At 41.1% G+C, this 15171-nt stretch overlaps 7 non-coding genes and 1 pseudogene across 7 annotated transcripts; all 8 read right to left on the bottom strand.

The window, feature by feature from the left end:
• Positions 1–6276: 6276 nt before the first annotated feature.
• On the bottom strand, positions 6277–6395 carry LOC125735102 (5S ribosomal RNA). Its single transcript, XR_007394401.1, has one exon. It is a non-coding gene; the product is annotated as a 5S ribosomal RNA (ribosomal RNA).
• Positions 6396–7474: 1079 nt separating this feature from the next.
• LOC125736907 (5S ribosomal RNA) lies at positions 7475–7593 on the bottom strand. Its single transcript, XR_007396174.1, has one exon. It is a non-coding gene; the product is annotated as a 5S ribosomal RNA (ribosomal RNA).
• Positions 7594–8676: 1083 nt separating this feature from the next.
• LOC125732515 (5S ribosomal RNA) lies at positions 8677–8795 on the bottom strand. Its single transcript, XR_007391893.1, has one exon. It is a non-coding gene; the product is annotated as a 5S ribosomal RNA (ribosomal RNA).
• Positions 8796–9879: 1084 nt separating this feature from the next.
• On the bottom strand, positions 9880–9998 carry LOC125731225 (5S ribosomal RNA). Its single transcript, XR_007391506.1, has one exon. It is a non-coding gene; the product is annotated as a 5S ribosomal RNA (ribosomal RNA).
• Positions 9999–11078: 1080 nt separating this feature from the next.
• Positions 11079–11197, bottom strand: LOC125732514 (5S ribosomal RNA). Its single transcript, XR_007391892.1, has one exon. It is a non-coding gene; the product is annotated as a 5S ribosomal RNA (ribosomal RNA).
• Positions 11198–12276: 1079 nt separating this feature from the next.
• Positions 12277–12395, bottom strand: LOC125730967 (5S ribosomal RNA). The gene has a single exon (XR_007391260.1). It is a non-coding gene; the product is annotated as a 5S ribosomal RNA (ribosomal RNA).
• Positions 12396–13470: 1075 nt separating this feature from the next.
• Positions 13471–13589, bottom strand: LOC125731431 (5S ribosomal RNA; annotated as a pseudogene).
• Positions 13590–14684: 1095 nt separating this feature from the next.
• Positions 14685–14803, bottom strand: LOC125731309 (5S ribosomal RNA). The gene has a single exon (XR_007391595.1). It is a non-coding gene; the product is annotated as a 5S ribosomal RNA (ribosomal RNA).
• Between the last annotated feature and the right edge of the window lie 368 nt (positions 14804–15171).

Genomic DNA, 15171 nt, shown 5'->3' with positions numbered 1-15171 from the left:
AGGGGTAGGAACTGTGGAATCAGGCAAGGGTGTAAGAATTTAGGATATAGTCTTGTTATTTTAAAGAAGGTGTACATGATTATTTAATTACATTTAATAGCAACCAGTAAGCTGCATTTACACATTAAATGCAAATACACTTTAAAACTTTAAAGAATGGTAATATAACTTGACCATAGTTTTTAGTTACACAAATATTTTAAGACGTAACATGAACGTTTTTCAAAGTAAGATGTACAAATGTTTTAAAATGTGACATGAAAGTTTTTCAAAGTAAGATGTACAAGTATTTTAAAATGTAACATGAAAGTTTTTCAAAGTAAGATGTACAAATGTTTTAAAATGTAACATTAAAGTTTTTCAAAGTAAGATGTACAACTGTTTTAAGACGTAACATAAAAGTTTTTCAAAGTAAGATGTACAGATGTTTTAAGATGTAAGATGTTTGGGTGTTTTACAAAAACATTTTGTTATATGTTTGCAGCCCAAACGTATTTTTAAAATGTACAAAGTTTTATGCATTCATTTTGTGAATTAGTTTTGAAATCTAATATGAACATGGCTTTTATTTTACAAAAGCAAAGTTGTAAAAAGTTTGTAGGGATTTTATCAAAGGAGATTTTGTTAATGTAATATGAAGTTTTTTTATTTTCAAAGTTGCACAAGTGTTTTAAAATGTATCATGTATACGTGTGTTTTATTTTTCAAGCTTGTGTACATTTATCAAATGAGTTTTTAAAATGTACCATGACCGGGTGTTTTATTATTCAAAATAAAAGTTGTGCATATGTTTTGTTATATGTATGTAGCACGGTTGTGTTTTTAAAATGTACTAATTTTGTGGGGTGGTGGGAATAAACCGTATTTAAAGGGGTACCTCTCATGGAATCTACCAATCTTTAACAGCTGATGAACCCTGAGCCACACGGGGACTGGGAGTTTTAACCGTGAGACTCGACACCTAGGCATTAGATCCTTATGTCAGCAATGCTCCCCATGCATGTACCCAGTGTAGGGTCAGGTCCAGAGAAAGCTGTAACTACGAGTGCAGCTGATTAATAGCATTTAATTTATAACAGTAGGAGCTAGTAAACTACATTTAGCAGTCGCAATAAAACACGTTAAAGACTTTAAAGAATAAAGGCTTAGTTATTTTTTAATAAAGATGGCTTTTCAGTAAATGTTGACTTCCCTACAAGGTGACCCCCAAGGCCTATGCTTATAGCATCCGGGTGCCTGATTTGAGATGCTTACTGAGGATGCCATGTTAACACCGGTAACTGAGCTGCACCATCTGTCACACTTAATGAAACTTAGTCCTAATTCAACAGAACCAGTCATCATCCACTTTGCAGTGAGATTTCTGAGCGAAAAGTGAGCGAAGTTTCATTTTCTTACTTTACCACCTATCGGGGGCTCTGACGTTTTTACTATCTAACTATCCCCGAGACACTTTAGCCAGGTTCGTGTACATTTGCTCTTAATGCTGCTGTCAACGCCAGGAGGGAGCTGGCTAGCAATAACATCTTTAGCTGGTCTTAAAGCTTGCTGTATTTTTCATTCAGTAAATACACGGTTTAGAAGAAAACCTAATCGACATTTAAATAAATAAAAAATAAACGTACAAAACTATTGAAATCCACAAGAAGCATGTGCATATTTTTCTGGTTTGCATGTTATGTGTGGTTGTCTAAGCACCGTCGGCCTAGTGTTTGATAGGTGATGGAGAAGCATACGGTCGTAAACTGCATGCGCTTATGCCAACAGGTGTTTAACATACAAACATAGACGCTTTTCTTTAACGTAAAACATTTAAAGGCTCATTCTGTTTTGTCGACATTCTTTAATTTTATTCAAGTAGCCTCTAATCACCTTACACTTGTTCTATTTTACTGTAGAGTATTTTAAAACAATGTCACTGTAATGTCACCTCATGTCAAAGCTAACAAGGTAACATGATTGTATCAGCGGAACAAAAAGCCGTCGCCTGGATATGTATAGACAGATCATGTATTGCTCAACAAATCGACCGCATTATGAAATCTATTTGTATTTAGACAAATATATTGGGAATGAAGCGTCGCGTTTTAAGAGGCAGACATTGAGGCCGAATTTAAGTTGGTCACAAATGTATTTTTCTTCTGCAGCTAGAAGCGTCGTCTGAGCCTGATTTTAACTGGCATGACGGTGTGGGATTCTTGTAGTAGAAGTTAAGTGAATTGCGGTACTCTGAAATTAAGTGATATATGTATTAGAATCGTGAAGTGTCATCTTCCTTTTGTTTTAGGTTCGCCCCGGGCATTTTTATGAACTGTATTGCAATATCAGACAGTGTGTCATGAATTTCTGAAGGCATGTTATATATGACCGTTCCTTGGATACGTCTCTTGTACAGTAGTTGCAGTTTGTCAGGACAAGACTGTTTGCCTAATGTGACATGGTGAACAAGTCCTGTGATTAAAGCATGTCTGCTGCTTAAAACATTGTGTTGTATGATGAAGGTTTCTTGCCGGTACATGTTGAATTACATTAGAATATTCAAGTATTATTTTTTAAATCATTTAATGAAATAGGTATTTATCTCATCATTGATGATGACTGTGGTCCACCTGTATGACAAGTAACCTGTCCCGGACAGAGGTTTCTTCAAGGCCTGTTGTAGGAACCCCATGGTGTAGCATTATGAGAAAGTATACAGGGAGTAGTACAAATGAGCAGTCGCCCTGCCCCTCTTTTACTCATTTTGGATGCTTAAATTACTAAATTGTGTCTTTAATGCTATTCTGTATGATTCTATGGTCTGAGTGAGTCTCCAGTACTACATGAATGGTAAACTTAAAAACTCTACTTCTCTTAGCTTAATAATATTTTCTTTCTTGAGTTGAATTAGTTTGTGTCTAATTTTCATTTTATTGATTTTCTGCACACTTGGATTATTTATTTGCCCCCTTGTCTTAAAGGCTAGAGGGGGTCTGTGCTTGTGACCTGGCAATTATTTTCGGTGTTTGTCACTAAACTTGCAATATAAAATTTGAAGACAGGTCTGTGACCTGTGCTTGCAACAAAAAACGTCTAAGTGGTAGTAGGCAAAGCACAGCACTGCCTATACTTTCTGAAAAGGCTAATCTTTTATGGCACAGACAGGAAAAGGTGATGATCCACTAGCAGCTCCAAGACGAAAATGGGGTTTATTAAAGAAAAACAGAGCACCCTGGGGTAAAATACTAAACAAAAAGGCCGTGAGGGGTCCGAAACTAGCTGGGAGAAATAAGATTGAACTAAAGAAATCATTAAGTAACACAACTAAGGAACTAGGCTAAACAGAGAGCAGGACTAAAAAACCAAGCACACAGTTCACAACTAACACTGACCACAGACAGACGGACGGACAAACGAATGCATGTGCCACACACACACACACACACACACACACACACACACACACACACACACACACACACACACACACACACACACACACACACACACACACACACACGCAGACCGGTGGTGAGGGGCTTTAGAGTTTAACTTTAGGTCTGTGAAAGTATAGGACCGCGATGTGTATACAGACCCCAAAACATACTAACTTAGTCGTTCATGAGTCTTATTGTGAAAAACCACACAAAATAGACTTGTAAATTTTAAAGAAAACACATTAACAGCTTTTGTTAATGTTTAAATGTATAAAAACTTTAGATGTGTTTGTTAAACAGTCAAACAAAAATGTGTTATTTTAAAGTAGTATAAAATATAACCTTAATTTTGGACGCAAGATGAACAACCTACACACACACGCACACACACACACACACACACACACACACACAGCAAAACCCCAAGCATGCGCACAACCAAAGGTTGGGAAGTGTGCTTTCCTTATCTCACAAGTCATGGAAGGGTGGGAGGGGGGCCATATAAGTTGGGGGTAGGAACTGTGGAATCAGGCAAGGGTGTAAGAATTTAGGATATAGTCTTGTTATTTTAAAGAAGGTGTACATCTTACTTTGAAAAACTTTCATGTCACATTTTAAAACATTTGTTCATCTTACTTTGAAAAACTTTCATGTTACATTTTAAAACATCTGTTTATCTGAAAAACGTTCATGTTACGTCTTAAAACATTTGTACATCTTACTTTGAAAAACTTTCATGTCAAATTTTAAAACATTTGTACATCTTACTTTGAAAAACTTTTATGTTACGTTTTAAAACATTTGTACATCTTACTTTGAAAAACTTTCATGTTACATTTTAAAACATCTGTTTATCTGAAAAACGTTCATGTTACATTTTAAAATACTTGTACATCTTACTTTGAAAAACTTTCATGTCAAATTTTAAAACATTCGTACATCTTACTTTGAAAAACTTTCATGTTACGTTTTAAAACATTTGTACATCTTACTTTGAAAAACTTTCACGTTACCTTTTAAAACATTCGTACATCTTACTTTGAAAAACTTTCACGTTACCTTTTAAAATATTTGTGTAACTAAAAACTATGGTCAAGTTATATTACCATTCTTTAAAGTTTTAATGTGTATTTGCATTTAATGTGTATTTGCATTTAATGTGTAAATGCAGCTTACTGGTTGCTATTAAATGTAATTAAATAATCATGTACACCTTCTTTAAAATAACAAGACTATATCCTAAATTCTTACACCCTTGCCTGATTCCACAGTTCCTACCCCCAACTTATATGGCCCCCCTCCCACCCTTCCATGACTTGTGAGATAAGGAAAGCACACTTCCCAACCTTTGGTTGTGCGCATGCTTGGGGTTTTGCTGTGTGTGTGTGTGTGTGTGTGTGTGTGTGTGTGTCTGTGTGTGTAGGTTGTTCATCTTGCGTCCAAAATTAAGGTTATATTTTATACTACTTTAAAATAACACATTTTTGTTTGACTGTTTAACAAACACATCTAAAGTTTTTATACATTTAAACATTAACAAAAGCTGTTAATGTTGTTTTCTTTAAAATTTACAAGTCTATTTTGTGTGGTTTTTCACAATAAGACTCATGAACGACTAAGTTAGTATGTTTTGGGGTCTGTATACACATCGCGGTCCTATACTTTCACAGACCTAAAGTTAAACTCTAAAGCCCCTCACCACCGGTCTGCGTGTGTGTGTGTGTGTTTGTGCACATGAGCATGAATATACATTTACTGAAAAAACATATTTATTAAAATAACTAAGGCTTTATTCTGTCAAAAACAATTTTTAAATAATTCTAGCAGATAAATGGGGTCGTTATAGTGAATCTGTAGTCTCCCTGCATAGTGGATGACTGCTGACACTGTTGAATTTGAACTATGTTTCATTAACTATCAAACACACCAAACATTCACCAAACTACTCAGCCAGCAGCCTACCACAATTATTCCATTCTTTCCGCATCCGCACACTTCCTTCTTTTTAACTCCTTTTCACTACCGCACAGGTTAATCGCCGCACGTCCCCCGCCGGCAAACATTACTCCTTTGCCTACTGCATGCAGGCTTCTCTTAACGACCCTCTGTTATCAACTCCGCTAACAGCCACAAAATCTCCGCCGCACGAAGCCCACTGGTAGCTGCTGAATCACATGCTTCCCCAAAACGTCGCGCTGTCAGAACACTGGGAGCTACACACACCAACAAGTCCATACTGCAGGCTGCAGCCAGAACAATTTTCTACATTCAAACATCGACGGCCTCTTCTCTCTAAAAATTCACCAGACCGCTTCTACCACCAGCAAAGAAGTTTCCATCCCTAATTCCTCTGTGACTCCCACTAACCTAAACATTAAGCTGGCATTGAAGGGTGTGAATTACCCCGGCCAATCTGTTCTTTTAAATACAGCTTTTAGCAAGTTTTGAAAGGAGAAGAGCAGAACTTGCTATGCCAATAATATCGAGTCTTCTGTGGCGAAGTGGTTTTTGCATAGAAAACAAAGCGGTCAGTTGAAGAGGAATAATATCAGTACTTTGTTTAAAACTGTGTGTAAAAAGCTGTCTCTTTATCATTAACAATAAGTTGTAAAACGTGAATGGGGAGTGACAGTCTTCAAGTTTGTGAGAAGATCGCGCCCTGGTGGAATAAAGGCACGAACAGCTTAGAGCACCTTGAATTACCAGGAAGTATTTAGAGTAAAACGGTGTGTAAAAGCTACCTTTATGAATGAGAGAAAAATATATATATATATATATAAAATAGTAAAATGGAAGGGGAGTGATAGATTTAAATTAATCGTGAAGTGGAGCACCCCCTGTATAAAGTAAAAGTGAGAAAAGCTTACAGCACCTGGTATTCCCAGGAGGTCTCCCATCCAAGTACTAACCAGACCCTACCCTGCTTAGCTTACGAGATCAGATGAGATCGGGCGTGTTCAGGGTGGTATCGCCATAAGCGAGAGACGCTACCAAAAACAGCCCTTTTGCATTACACGCCTCTATACATGCCAGTTGGTCCCATTGGATCCTACTAATGTTCTTTTTTTTTTTTTTATCTGACTCACACTGCAGCCCCACCATCCAATCGGCAGCGCCGGACCCACACCAAACATTCACCAAACTACTCAGCCAGCAGCCTACCACAATTATTCCATTCTTTCCGCATCCGCACACTTCCTTCTTTTTAACTCCTTTTCACTACCGCACAGGTTAATCGCCGCACGTCCCCCGCCGGCAAACATTACTTCTTTGCCTACCGCATGCAGGCTTCTCTTAATGCCCTTCTGTTATCAACTCCGCTAACAGCCACAAAATCTCCGCCGCACGAAGCCCACTGGTAGCTGCTGAATCACATGCTTCCCCAAAACGTCGCGCTGTCAGAACACTGGGAGCTACACACACCAACAAGTCCATACTGCAGGCTGCAGCCAGAACAATTTTCTACATTCAAACATCGACGGCCTCTTCTCTCTAAAAATTCACCAGACCGCTTCTACCACCAGCAAAGAAGTTTCCATCCCTAATTCCTCTGTGACTCCCACTAACCTAAACATTAAGCTGGCATTGAAGGGTGTGAATTACCCCGGCCAATCTGTTCTTTTAAATACAGCTTTTAGCAAGTTTTGAAAGGAGAAGAGCAGAACTTGCTATGCCAATAATATCGAGTCTTCTGTGGCGAAGCGGTTTTTGCATAGAAAACAAAGCGGTGAGTTGAAGAGGAATAATATCAGTACTTTGTTTAAAACTGTGTGTAAAAAGCTGTCTCTTTATCATTAACAATAAGTTGTAAAACGTGAATGGGGAGTGACAGTCTTCAAGTTTGTGAGAAGATCGCGCCCTGGTGGAATAAAGGCACGAACAGCTTACAGCACCTAGAATTACCAGGAAGTATTTAGAGTAAAACGGTGTGTAAAAGCTGCCTTTATGAATGAGAGAAAAATATATATATATATATAAAATAGTAAAATGGAAGGGGAGTGATAGATTTAAATTAATCGTGAAGTGGAGCGCCCCCTGTATAAAGTAAAAGTGAGAAAAGCTTACAGCACCTGGTATGCCCAGGTGGTCTCCCATCCAAGTACTAACCACACCCTACCCTGCTTAGCTTCCGAGATCAGACGAGATCGGGCATGTTCAGGGTGGTATGGCCGTAAGCGAGAGATGCTACCAAAAACAGCCCTTTTGCATTACACTCCTCTATACATGCCAGTTAGTCCAAGTGGATCCTACTCCTGTTTTTTTTTTTTTTTTTTTTATCTGACTCACACTCCAGCCCCACCATCCAATCGGCAGCGCCGGACCCACACCAAACATTCACCAAACTACTCAGCCGGCAGCCTACCACAATTATTCCATTCTTTCCGCATCCGCACACTTCCTTATTTTTAACTCCTTTTCACTACCGCACAGGTTAATCGCCGCACGTCCCCCGCCGGCAAACATTACTCCTTTGCCTACTGCATGCAGGCTTCTCTTAACGACCCTCTGTTATCAACTCCGCTAACAGCCACAAAATCTCCGCCGCACGAAGCCCACTGGTTGCTGCTGAATCACATGCTTCCCCAAAACGTCGCGCTGTCAGAACACTGGGAGCTACACACACCAACAAGTCCATACTGCAGGCTGCAGCCAGAACAATTTTCTACATTCAAACATCGACGGCCTCTTCTCTCTAAAAATTCACCAGACCGCTTCTACCACCAGCAAAGAAGTTTCCATCCCTAATTCCTCTGTGATTCCCACTAACCTAAACATTAAGCTGGCATTGAAGGGTGTGAATTACCCCGGCCAACCTGTTCTTTTAAATACAGCTTTTAGCAAGTTTTGAAAGGAGAAGAGCAGAACTTGCTATGCCAATAATATCGAGTCTTCTGTGGCGAAGTGGTTTTTGCATAGAAAACAAAGCGGTCAGTTGAAGAGGAATAATATCAGTACTTTGTTTAAAACTGTGTGTAAAAAGCTGTCTCTTTATCATTAACAATAAGTTGTAAAATGTGAATGGGGAGTGACAGTCTTCAAGTTTGTGAGAAGATCGCGCCCTGGTGGAATAAAGGCACGAACAGCTTACAGCACCTAGAATTACCAGGAAGTATTTAGAGTAAAACGGTTTCTAAAAGCTGCCTTCATGAATGAGAGAAAAAATATATATATATATATAAAATAGTAAAATGGAAGGGGAGTGATAGATTTAAATTAATCGTGAAGTGGAGCGCCCCCTGTATAAAGTAAAAGTGAGAAAAGCTTACAGCACCTGGTATTCCCAGGTGGTCTCCCATCCAAGTACTAACCAGACCCTACCCTGCTTAGCTTCCGAGATCAGACGAGATCGGGCGTGTTCAGGGTGGTATGGCCATAAGCGAGAGACGTTACCAAAAACAGCCCTTTTGCATTACACGCCTCTATACATGCCAGTTGGTCCCATTGGATCCTACTCCTGTTTTTTTTTTTTTTTTTTATCTGACTCACACTGCAGCCCCACCATCCAATCGGCAACGCCGGACCCACACCAAACATTCACCAAACTACTCAACCGGCAGCCTACCACAATTATTCCATTCTTTCCGCATCCGCACACTTCCTTGTCTTTAACTCCTTTTCACTACCGCACAGGTTAATCGCCGCACGTCCCCCGCCGGCAAACATTACTCCTTTGCCTACCGCATGCAGGCTTCTCTTAATGACCTTCTGTTATCAACTCCACTAACAGCCACAAAATCTCCGCCGCACGAAGCCCACTGGTAGCTGCTGAATCACATGCTTCCCCAAAACGTCGCGCTGTCAGAACACTGGGAGCTACACGCACCAACAAGTCCATACTGCAGGCTGCAGCCAGAACAATTTTCTACATTCAAACATCGACGGCCTCTTCTCTCTAAAAATTCACCAGACCGCTTCTACCACCAGCAAAGAAGTTTCCATCCCTAATTCCTCTGTGATTCCCACTAACCTAAACATTAAGCTGGCATTGAAGGGTGTGAATTACCCCGGCCAATCTGTTCTTTTAAATACAGCTTTTAGCAAGTTTTGAAAGAAGAAGAGCAGAACTTGCTATGCCAATAATATCGAGTCTTCTGTGGCGAAGTGGTTTTTGCATAGAAAACAAAGCGGTCAGTTGAAGAGGAATAATATCAGTACTTTGTTTACAACTGTGTGTAAAAAGCTGTCTCTTTATCATTAACAATAAGTTGTAAAACGTGAATGGGGAGTGACAGTCTTCAAATTTGTGAGAAGATCGCGCCCTGGTGGAATAAAGGCACGAACAACTTAGAGCACCTTGAATTACCAGGAAGTATTTAGAGTAAAACGGTGTGTAAAAGCTACCTTTATGAATGAGAGAAAAATATATATATATATATATATAAAATAGTAAAATGGAAGGGGAGTGATAGATTTAAATTAATCGTGAAGTGGAGCGCCCCCTGTATAAAGTAAAAGTGAGAAAAGCTTACAGCACCTGGTATTCCAAGGAGGTCTCCCATCCAAGTACTAACCAGACCCTACCCTGCTTAGCTTACAAGATCAGATGAGATCGGACGTGTTCAGGGTGGTATCGCCATAAGCGAGAGACGCTACCAAAAACAGCCCTTTTGCATTACACGCCTCTATACATGCCAGTTGGTCCCATTGGATCCTACTAATGTTCTTTTTTTTTTTTTTATCTGACTCACACTGCAGCCCCACCATCCAATCGGCAGCGCCGGACCCACACCAAACATTCACCAAACTACTCAGCCAGCAGCCTACCACAATTATTCCATTCTTTCCGCATCCGCACACTTCCTTCTTTTTAACTCCTTTTCACTACCGCACAGGTTAATCGCCGCACGTCCCCCGCCGGCAAACATTACTCCTTTGCCTACTGCATGCAGGCTTCTCTTAACGACCCTCTGTTATCAACTCCGCTAACAGCCACAAAATCTCCGCCGCACGAAGCCCACTGGTTGCTGCTGAATCACATGCTTCCCCAAAACGTCGCGCTGTCAGAACACTGGGAGCTACACACACCAACAGGTCCATACTGCAGGCTGCATCCAGAACAATTTTCTACATTCAAACATCGACGGCCTCTTCTCTCTAAAAATTCACCAGACCGCTTCTACCACCAGCAAAGAAGTTTCCATCCCTAATTCCTCTGTGACTCCCACTAACCTAAACATTAAGCTGGCATTGAAGGGTGTGAATTACCCCGGCCAATCTGTTCTTTTAAATACAGCTTTTAGCAAGTTTTGAAAGGAGAAGAGCAGAACTTGCTATGCCAATAATATCGAGTCTTCTGTGGCGAAGTGGTTTTTGCATAGAAAACAAAGCGGTCAGTTGAAGAGGAATAATATCAGTACTTTGTTTAAAACTGTGTGTAAAAAGCTGTCTCTTTATCATTAACAATAAGTTGTAAAATGTGAATGGGGAGTGACAGTCTTCAAGTTTGTGAGAAGATCGCGCCCTGGTGGAATAAAGGCACGAACAGCTTACAGCACCTAGAATTACCAGGAAGTATTTAGAGTAAAACAGTTTCTAAAAGCTGCCTTTATGAATGAGAGAAAAAAAAAATATATATATATAAAATAGTAAAATGAAAGGGGAGTGATAGATTTAAATTAATCGTGAAGTGGAGCGCCCCCTGTATAAAGTAAAAGTGAGAAAAGCTTACAGCACCTGGTATTCCCAGGTGGTCTCCCATCCAAGTACTAACCAGACCCTACCCTGCTTAGCTTCCGAGATCAGACGAGATCGGGCGTGTTCAGGGTGGTATGGCCATAAGCGAGAGACGCTACCAAAAACAGCCCTTTTGCATTACACGCCTCTATACATGCCAGTTGGTCCCATTGGATCCTACTCCTGTTTTTTTTTTTTTTTTTTATCTGACTCACACTGCAGCCCCACCATCCAATCGGCAACGCCGGACCCACACCAAACATTCACCAAACTACTCAGCCGGCAGCCTACCACAATTATTCCATTCTTTCCGCATCCGCACACTTCCTTCTCTTTAACTCCTTTTCACTACCGCACAGGTTAATCGCCGCACGTCCCCCGCCGGCAAACATTACTCCTTTGCCTACTGCATGCAGGCTTCTCTTAACGACCCTCTGTTATCAACTCCGCTAACAGCCACAAAATCTCCGCCGCACGAAGCCCACTGGTAGCTGCTGAATCACATGCTTCCCCAAAACGTCGCGCTGTCAGAACACTGGGAGCTACACACACCAACAAGTCCATACTGCAGGCTGCAGCCAGAACAATTTTCTACATTCAAACATCGACGGCCTCTTCTCTCTAAAAATTCACCAGACCGCTTCTACCACCAGCAAAGAAGTTTCCATCCCTAATTCCTCTGTGACTCCCACTAACCTAAACATTAAGCTGGCATTGAAGGGTGTGAATTACCCCGGCCAATCTGTTCTTTTAAATACAGCTTTTAGCAAGTTTTGAAAGGAGAAGAGCAGAACTTGCTATGCCAATAATATCGAGTCTTCTGTGGCGAAGTGGTTTTTGCATAGAAAACAAAGCGGTCAGTTGAAGAGGAATAATATCAGTACTTTGTTTAAAACTGTGTGTAAAAAGCTGTCTCTTTATCATTAACAATAAGTTGTAAAACGTGAATGGGGAGTGACAGTCTTCAAGTTTGTGAGAAGATCGCGCCCTGGTGGAATAAAGGCACGAACAGCTTACAGCACCTAGAATTACCAGGAAGTATTTAGAGTAAAACGGTTTCTAAAAGCTGCCTTTATGAATGAGAGAAAAAATATATATATATATAAAATAGTAAAATGGAAGGGGAGTGATAGATTTAAATTAATCGTGAAGTGGAGCGCCCCCCGTTTAAAGTAAAAGTAAGAAAAGCTTACAGCACCTGGTATTCCCAGGAGGTCTCCCATCCAAGTACTAACCAGACCCTACCCTGCTTGGCTTCCGAGATCGGATGAGATCGGGCGTGTTCAGGGTGGTATGGCCGTAAGCGAGAGACGCGACCAAAAACAGCCCTTTTGCATTACACGCGTCTATACATGCCAGTTGGTCCCATTGAATCCTACTCCTGTTTTTTTTTTTTTTTTTTATCTGACTCACACTGCAGCCCCACCATCCAATCGGCAGTGCCGGACCCACACCAAACATTCACCAAACTACTCAGCCGGCAGCCTACCACAATTATTCCATTCTTTCCGCATCCGCACACTTCCTTCTCTTTAACTCCTTTTCACTACCGCACAGGTTAATCGCCGCACGTCCCCCGCCGGCAAACATTACTCCTTTGCCTACCGCATGCAGGCTTCTCTTAACGACTCTCTGTTATCAACTCCGCTAACAGCCACAAAATCTCCGCCGCACGAAGCCCACTGGTAGCTGCTGAATAACATGCTTCCCCAAAACGTCGCGCTGTCAGAACACTGGGAGCTACACACACGAACAAGTCCATACTGCAGGCTGCAGCCAGAACAATTTTCTACATTCAAACATCGACGGCCTCTTCTCTCTAAAAATTCACCAGACCGCTTCTACCACCAGCAAAGAAGTTTCCATCCCTAATTCCTCTGTGACTCCCACTAACCTAAACATTAAGCTGGCATTGAAGGGTGTGAATTACCCCGTCCAATCTGTTCTTTTAAATACAGCTTTTAGCAAGTTTTGAAAGGAGAAGAGCAGAACTTGCTATGCCAATAATATCGAGTCTTCTGTGGCGAAGTGGTTTTTGCATAGAAAACAAAGCGGTGAGTTGAAGAGGAATAATATCAGTACTTTGTTTAAAACTGTGTGTAAAAAGCTGTCTCTTTATCATTAACAATAAGTTGTAAAACGTGAATGGGGAGTGACAGTCTTCAAGTTTGTGAGAAGATCGCGCCCTGGTGGAATAAAGGCACGAACAGCTTACAGCACCTAGAATTACCAGGCAGTATTTAGAGTAAAACGGTGTGTAAAAGCTGCCTTTATGAATGAGAGAAAAAAGAAATATATAAAATAGTAAAATGGAAGGGGAGTGATACATTTAAATTAATCGTGAAGTGGAGCGCCCCCTGTATAAAGTAAAAGTGAGAAAAGCTTACAGCACCTGATATTTCCAGGTGGTCTCCCACCCAAGTACTAACCAGACCCTAGCCTGCTTAGCTTCTGAGATCAGACGAGATCGGGCGCGTTCAGGGTGGTATGGCCGTGAGCGAGAAACACTACCAAAAATAGCCCTTTTGCATTACACGCGTCTATACATGCCAGTTAGTCCCATTGGATCCTACTCCTGTTTTTTTTTTTTTTTTATCTGACTCACACTGCAGCACCACCATCCAATCGGCAGCACCGGACACACACCAAACATTCACCAAACTACTCATCCGGCAGCCTACCACAATTATTCCATTCTTTCCGCATCCGCACACTTCCTTCTCTTTAACTCCTTTTCACTACCGCACAGGTTAATCGCCGCACGTCCCCCGCCGGCAAACATTACTCCTTTGCCTACCTCATGCAGGCTTCTCTTAACAACCCTCTGTTATCAACTCCGCTAACAGCCACAAAATCTCTGCCGCACGAAGCCCACTGGTAGCTGTTGAATCACATGCTTCCCCAAAACGTCGCGCTGTCAGAACACTGGGAGCTACACACACCAACAAGTCCATACTGCAGGCTGCAGCCAGAACAATTTTCTACATTCAAACATCGACGGCCTCTTCTCTTTAAAAATTCACCAGACCGCTTCTACCACCTGCAAAGAAGTTTCCATCCCTAATTACTCTGTGATTCCCACTAACCTAAACATTAATCTGGCATTGAAGGGTGTGAATTACCCCGGCCAACCTGCTCTTTTAAATACAGCTTTTAGCAAGTTTTGAAGGGAGGAGAAGAGCAGACCTTGCTTTGCCAATAATATCGAGTCTTCTGTGGCGAAGTGGTTTTTGCATAGAAAACAAAGCGGTGAGTTGAAGAGGAATTATATCAGTACTTTGTTTAAAACTGTGTGTAAAAAGCTGTCTCTTTATCATTAACAATAAGTTGTAAAACGTGAATGGGGAGTGACAGTCTTCAAGTTTGTGAGAAGATCGCGCCCTGGTGGAATAAAGGCACGAACAGCTTACAGCACCTAGAATTACCAGGAAGTATTTAGAGTAAAACGGTGTGTAAAAGCTGCCTTTATGAATGAGAGAAATATATATATATATATATATATATATATATATAAAATAGTAAAATGGAAGGGGAGTGATAGATTTAAATTAATCGTGAAGTGGAGCGCCCCCTGTATAAAGTAAAAGTGAGAAAAGCTTACAGCACCTGGTATTTCCAGGTGGTCTCCCATCCAAGTACTAACCAGACCCTAGCCTGCTTAGCTTCTGAGATCAGACGAGATCGGGCACGTTCAGGGTGGTAAGGCCGTAAGCAAGAGACACTACCAAAAATAGCCCTTTTGCATTACACGCGTCTATACATGCCAGTTAGTCTCATTGGATCCTACTCCTGTTTTTTTTTTTTTTTTTATCTGACTCACACTGCAGCACCACCATCCAATCGGCAGAACCGGACCCACACCAAACATTCACCAAACTACTCATCCGGCAGCCTACCACAATTATTCCATTCTTTCCGCATCTGCACAGTTCCTTCTCTTTAACTCCTCTTCACTACCGCACAGGTTAATCGCCACACGTCCCCCGCCGGCAAACATTACTCCTTTGCCTACCGCATGCAGGCTTCTCTTAATGCCCTTCTGTTATCAACTCCACTAACAGCCACAAAATCTCCGCCGCAC

The sequence above is a fragment of the Brienomyrus brachyistius genome, chromosome 2 (assembly GCF_023856365.1).
Source record: "Brienomyrus brachyistius isolate T26 chromosome 2, BBRACH_0.4, whole genome shotgun sequence".
NCBI lineage: Eukaryota > Metazoa > Chordata > Actinopteri > Osteoglossiformes > Mormyridae > Brienomyrus > Brienomyrus brachyistius.
Note: the sequence above shows the minus strand (reverse complement) of the source record. Positions and strands in the feature narration are given on the sequence as shown.